This window comes from Cebus imitator, unplaced genomic scaffold (assembly GCF_001604975.1).
Source record: "Cebus imitator isolate Cc_AM_T3 unplaced genomic scaffold, Cebus_imitator-1.0 Scaffold6, whole genome shotgun sequence".
Lineage (NCBI taxonomy): Eukaryota > Metazoa > Chordata > Mammalia > Primates > Cebidae > Cebus > Cebus imitator.
In genome coordinates, this window is record NW_016107321.1 from 13,746,167 (window position 1) to 13,751,950 (window position 5,784).

At 44.2% G+C, this 5,784-nt stretch overlaps 1 protein-coding gene across 1 annotated transcript in view; it reads right to left on the bottom strand.

Moving 5' to 3' along the window:
- Window positions 1-5,784, bottom strand: part of MTHFD1L (methylenetetrahydrofolate dehydrogenase (NADP+ dependent) 1 like) — a 207,573-nt gene that overhangs the window by 61,077 nt on the left and 140,712 nt on the right. The window lies entirely within an intron of this gene.

A 5,784-nucleotide genomic window follows, 5' to 3' on the forward strand; every position in this document is an offset into this window, starting at 1 on the left:
TTTTTTGTAGAGACTGGGTTTCACCATGTTGCTCAGGCTGGTCTTGAACTCCTGGGCTCAACAACCTGTCCATCTCGGCCTCCCAAAGTGCTGGGATTACAGGCATGAGCCATCACGCCTGGCCTGTTTACTACGGTTTTTTTTAATAATCATATATATCAGGACAGGAGTCTCCCAGCAATACTAAAAAACAAGTATTTTTTTTTGTGAACAGTAATGGACTGAGATTTTAACATAAACGCTGATGTGATCAAATACCATATCGGAAAATCAGAGGCTGAACCTACTGTCACTTTAGCAAATTATGAGAAATCACGTGGCATGGAAGAAACATGAGAAGACTAGATACAGGCAAATAAGTGTGTTGGGGGAGATGATTTCCATAATGTTAGACTGAAAACCCGGACACAGACTGCTGGTGGCATACGGCAAGGGATCTTCAGAAACAAGAATGATTCATTAGGAAAGGAATATTCCACAGACAAAGTAATTCTAAATTTAAGAAACACATTTGGCAAAATTTTCCATAATTTTTCTGTGGGTAGAAATGCATATGAGGCCAGGTGCAGTGGCTCATGCCTGTAATCCCAGCACTTTGGGAGGCTGAGGTGGGTGGATCACTTGAGGTCAGGTGTTCAAGACCAGCCTGGGAAATATGGTGAAACCACGTCTCTCCTAAAACTACAAACATTAGCTGGGCATGGTGGCACATGTCTGTAATCTCAGCTACTTGGGAGGCTGAGGCAGGAGAATAGTTTGACCCTGAGAGGCGCAGGTTGCAGTGAGCCGAGATTGCGCCACTGCACTCCAGGCCTGGGTGACAGAGCAAGACTGTCTCAAAATAAATAAACAAATAAGCATATGCATGATGCAATTACTGGATTTACTATTTGGTGAACAACTAACTGCTAAACCAAATGCTGATAGAACAGATGTCAACAAAGGGGCAGGAGTCTCCTGTAGTGTGCCTTAAGGACTGCTTGGCAATGTCAAGTGTCACATTTGTATAAAATACTGTTGATACAAGAGTTACCCAACAAGAGAAAATAAATAAAAGCTAGCACAGTGTTCCCCCAAAACTGCTTCAAAACCTGTTTTCCATTACTACAGTTTTTATTACTGTAGACTTGTTCTGTGGTCTGGAACTTAAATATTGGATATTCCAACAAATAAAAAAGAAGTGAAGGTGCAAGCCTTATAACCTTTCACTGAGGGACATAAAAAGAGTCTGAGTCAATGGAGAAAAACAGTTTGCCTGTGGATGAGGAGACTTAATACTGCACAGACATCACTTCTCTGAAACTTACTCAGTTCAATGTAATTCCAATAAAAATTCCAAGATCATTTTTGGTTACTTGGCCAACTAGTTCTAAACCTCACAACAAAGGGTTGATCTCATTTGGATGTTAGTCCCCTCCAAATCTAATGGTGCTATGTAATCCGCAATGTTGGAGGTGGGGCCTGGTGGGAGGTGTTTGGGTCATGGGGGCAAATCCCTCAAGAATGGCTTGGTGCTGTCCCCGCGATAATGAGTTCTCATTCTGAGTTCTCGAGAGATCTGCTTGTTTAAATGAGTGTGGCACTTCCCACTCCCTCTCTTGCTCCTCCTCTTGCCAGGTAATACACTGGCTTCCCCTTCCTCTTCTGCCCTGAGTGAAAGCTTCCTGCGGCCCTCACCAGAAGCCCAGCAGATGCTGGTGCCATGCCTCTACAGCCTTGAGAACCATGAGCCAAAATAAACTACTTTTCCTTATGCATTAACTAGACTTGGGATTCCCTTATAGCAACTCAAGACTGAACTAACACAGGGTAATGGCATAAATAGTCAGATAACTTTAAAAATAAACAAAACCAAAAGAACAAAGAAAGAGGACTCTTCTACTAGCTATCAATCATACCACAAAACTATGCTAATAAATTCCATGAGTATAGACAAATTAATCAATGGAAAAAGAAGACCCACAAAGATACCTCAGCATGTGCAGGATAGAATATAATAGAGGTGACACGAACCAACAGAGAAAGGCTGACTACCATCTGACTTTTGGCTGGAGAGAAATGAAATTAGATTCCTACCACATACCAGGCCTCCAAATAAACTCAATGTGGAACAAAGGCATAAACTTGAAAACTATAATTATAATATTGGAAGAAAACAGTGGGAACGCTATTATCCTCAAGTAGAAAAGGATTTCTTAAATGAGGTAATGACAGAATAACCCATAAAGGAAATGATGTATAGATTCCACTACAGCACAATTTAAAACTTGTTTTAAGATTTTATAAGCAAGCTCAAAAAATGAGACAGACTGGGAGAAGACATATGCAAATATTTATTAAGCCAAAAGATTATTAATCTTCAAAGACCAAGCTTTGTTAAAACTCTCTGAGCTCTCTAAGATCTATCCCCAAGGCCACCTCCTCCACGAAGCCTTCATGGATGACCCTTAGGCACATGTGAGCATCCTCTTCTCGGACATCTAGATGCCCTTTTGGAGCTCCTACCTGCGACTTCAGAGGACAAGGATTCACTGGGGCCTGACTGAGTGGTTGCCAGTAAAAACTCATGCAATCTTGGGCTGTATAGAGCCCGAGTAGGGACTGTCACAGGAGACTCAGCAGCACCACAGACACTGAAATCTCTTGGAGGGTAAAGGGCCTTTTGTAAACCATGCCACGTAACAAATCGAAAGGAAGGCAGAATGTGAACCAAGGGACAAAAGTTAGAAGGAAGTAGTTTTGAGTGCAGTGTTTAAGGACAGAGCTCTCTCACTCAGCAGTGACCTGTCCTTGCCTGGAGGGTTCTGCATAAGGAGGTATATGGTACCAGGAACGTTGTACAAAGGGTTACTGCCTGAGTGCAAAGTTGAGGCTGGGTTAGAGAGAGAAATTTAAGGGTAATTTCTTCTTTTTTTAATTTTTGGTAGAGACGGGGTCTCACCATGTTGCCCAGACTGGTCTCAAACTCCTGGCCTCCAGTGACTTTCTAGCATTGACCACCTGAGTTGCTGGGATTACAGGCGTACCCACACAGGTTAACTTCTAATGTGAAAGATTCACTGCTCATGTTAGCTGAAGAATCAAGAATGGCTGCTAAACTCTTTGAGGCTCAGGACCACCTCTTATGTAGATCATGAGCAGCCTATGCACCCAAGTGCTTGCTCCCGACACTGTACTGAAACTGACAAGAGCTCCGCTGCTGGTCGGCCAATGCCTTGCAAGGAGCAACCTTTTCTTTTCTTTTTTTTTTTTTTTTTGAGGAGTCTTGCTCTGTCACTCAGGCTGGAGTGCAATGGCGAGACCTTGGCTCACTGCTGCAAACTCCGCCTCCTGGTTCAAGCGATTCTCCTGCCTTACCCTCCCAAGTAGCTGGGAATAGAGACGTGCCACCACACCTGGCTCATTTTGTATTTTTAGTAGAGGTGGGGTTTCACCATGTTGGTCAGGCTAGTCTGAACTCCTGAACTCAGGTGAACCACCTGCCTCGGCCTCCCAAAGTGCTGGGATTACTGGCATGACCCACTGTGACCAGCCTGAAATATCTATTTTTAAGAACTTTAATTTTGGTAAAATATACATAGCATGTAATTTACCATCTTCTTTTCTTTTTTGTGACCCAGACTCTCATTTGGGAGTTCAGTACCGTGATCACAGCTCACTGCAGCTTCAACCTCCAGGGCTCAAGTGATCCTTCTACCTACTGAGTAGCTAGGACTACAGGTGCATGCCACCAGCTAATTTCCAAAATTTTTTTGAGATGCAGGTCTTGCTATGTTGCCCAGGCTGGTCTTGAACTCCTGAACTCATGCGATGTGCCTACCTCAGGCTCACAAAGTACTGGGTTTATAGCCGTAAGCTACAATGCCTGGCTTGATTTACCATTTTAACCATTTCTAAGTGTACAATTCAGTAGTGTTAAGTCCATTTACAGTGCTGTGCAACCAACCTCGAGAACTCTCGCTATTTAGCAAAACTGAAACTCTACCCATTAGCAGCAATTGTCCATGCCCCTGCCCTCAGGCCCTGACCACCACCATTCTACCTTCCATCTATGAATCTGACTGCTCTACAGACCCCTACAAGCGGAATCACATAGTATCAGTCCTTTTGTGTCTGGCGTATTTCATTTAGCATAATGTCCTCCAGGTTCAACCACGTGATACCAAGTGCCCTTCCCAAGGCTGAATAATGTTCCATGGTATGTGTGTGCCACATTTAGCTTATCCCTGCTGACAGACAAGGGGGTTCCCACCTTTCAGCTACTGAGAACAGTGCTGCATGAACAGGGGTGAACAAGGACCAGCTTGAGTCCCTGCTTTCAATTCTTTTAGGCAGGAAGCAACATACATTTTTTTTTTCTTAATAACTAAACTATCTTCCTTTCCAATCAAAGTTTATTGTTAAGTGTTTTGGGAATTTCAAGGAGGTGCCAGGCTGACTGCATGAGCTGAATAGCTGTGGTTTACTTCCTGTAGGATGATTGTGCCCACCCACACGTGATGGTACTGAGAGGCCAGCAGTGAATCCCAACAGGGCAGCCTTGCTTCCCTGCCTCAACCTCATTGCCAGGGCTGTGTGCTTCTCAGCAAGACTACTATCTAACCAGCCCAGAGCTGCCTAGCACTCGGCACTTCCACTGCCCAGCCTCAGCCTCGCCACCACTGGAGGAGATGCAGGTGCATTCTGCTGGCTTCCACAGGTATGATACTGTTTCCTGGGACCCGAAGAGAATGCACTATCTACAGCCTGAGCTACAATCCTGCAGCCACATGCTGAATAAAGGGCTTCACCTCACAGCTACAAAGCCTATGGCCAAAGGACTCTTGTGACTCCTGCTACAGTTTTTGTTTTTCACTCACAAGTACAAATAAGGAAATAAAAATATCTCAGTTAACATATCTTTTGGGTTTAGTGTAAATACTAAGATCTGCCCCAAAAAGGTCCTCCCCTTGCGTGCCATCTTTTTACGTTATGTTAGCAGGCAATGAATTGCCTATGGCTACTCTGTTAGATTTGGGGGAGAAGTGTGCTCTTGAAAGAAAAAAGAAAAAGCCAAGCTCAGCCCAAATGTCTTGATCTGAACTTGATATTCACTTGTACTTCTCTGTGGTAAATGATAGCTTTTATAAACAAAACGGCCAAACAGTTTACGACTGTTTATGCATTAATCATTGCTGGCTTTCTCTTGGTTCTGTAAATATTGACTAATATATTGACTTGCCACATTATACCTCAGAGAGGGACTTGCACAAAGTAAGATCCCACAGGCATCTGTTAAGTGACCAAATATTCGCCTACGGCAAGTCCTTTCAAGATGTCAGGGTGTTGACCGTAGAGCTTCAGGGACTTTGTGTACAAAGACCTTCTGATGGATTGGGGACAATGAGTCACAATACACAAGGATGACAGAATAGAGTGTGGAGTTAAGACTGCATAAACATTACTATTAAAGTCAAGAGATACTGATTGCAGAGGGAGGCCTGAAAATCAGCAAAAGCTGGTAAGACATTGAAAAAGAGCTGGAATAGGCTGGGCGCGGTGGCTCACGCCTTGTAATCCAGCACTTTGGGAGGCCGAGGCGGGTGGAACACGAGGTCAGAAGTTCGAAACCAGCCTGGCCATGGTGAAACCCCCATCTCTACAAAAAATTAGCTGGGTGTGGTGGCGGGCACCTATAATCCCAGCTACTTGGGAGGCTGAGGCAGAAGAATTGCTTGAACTTGGAAGGTGGAGGCTGCAGTGAGCCGAGATTGCGCCATTGCACTCCAGCCTGGGTGACAGTGT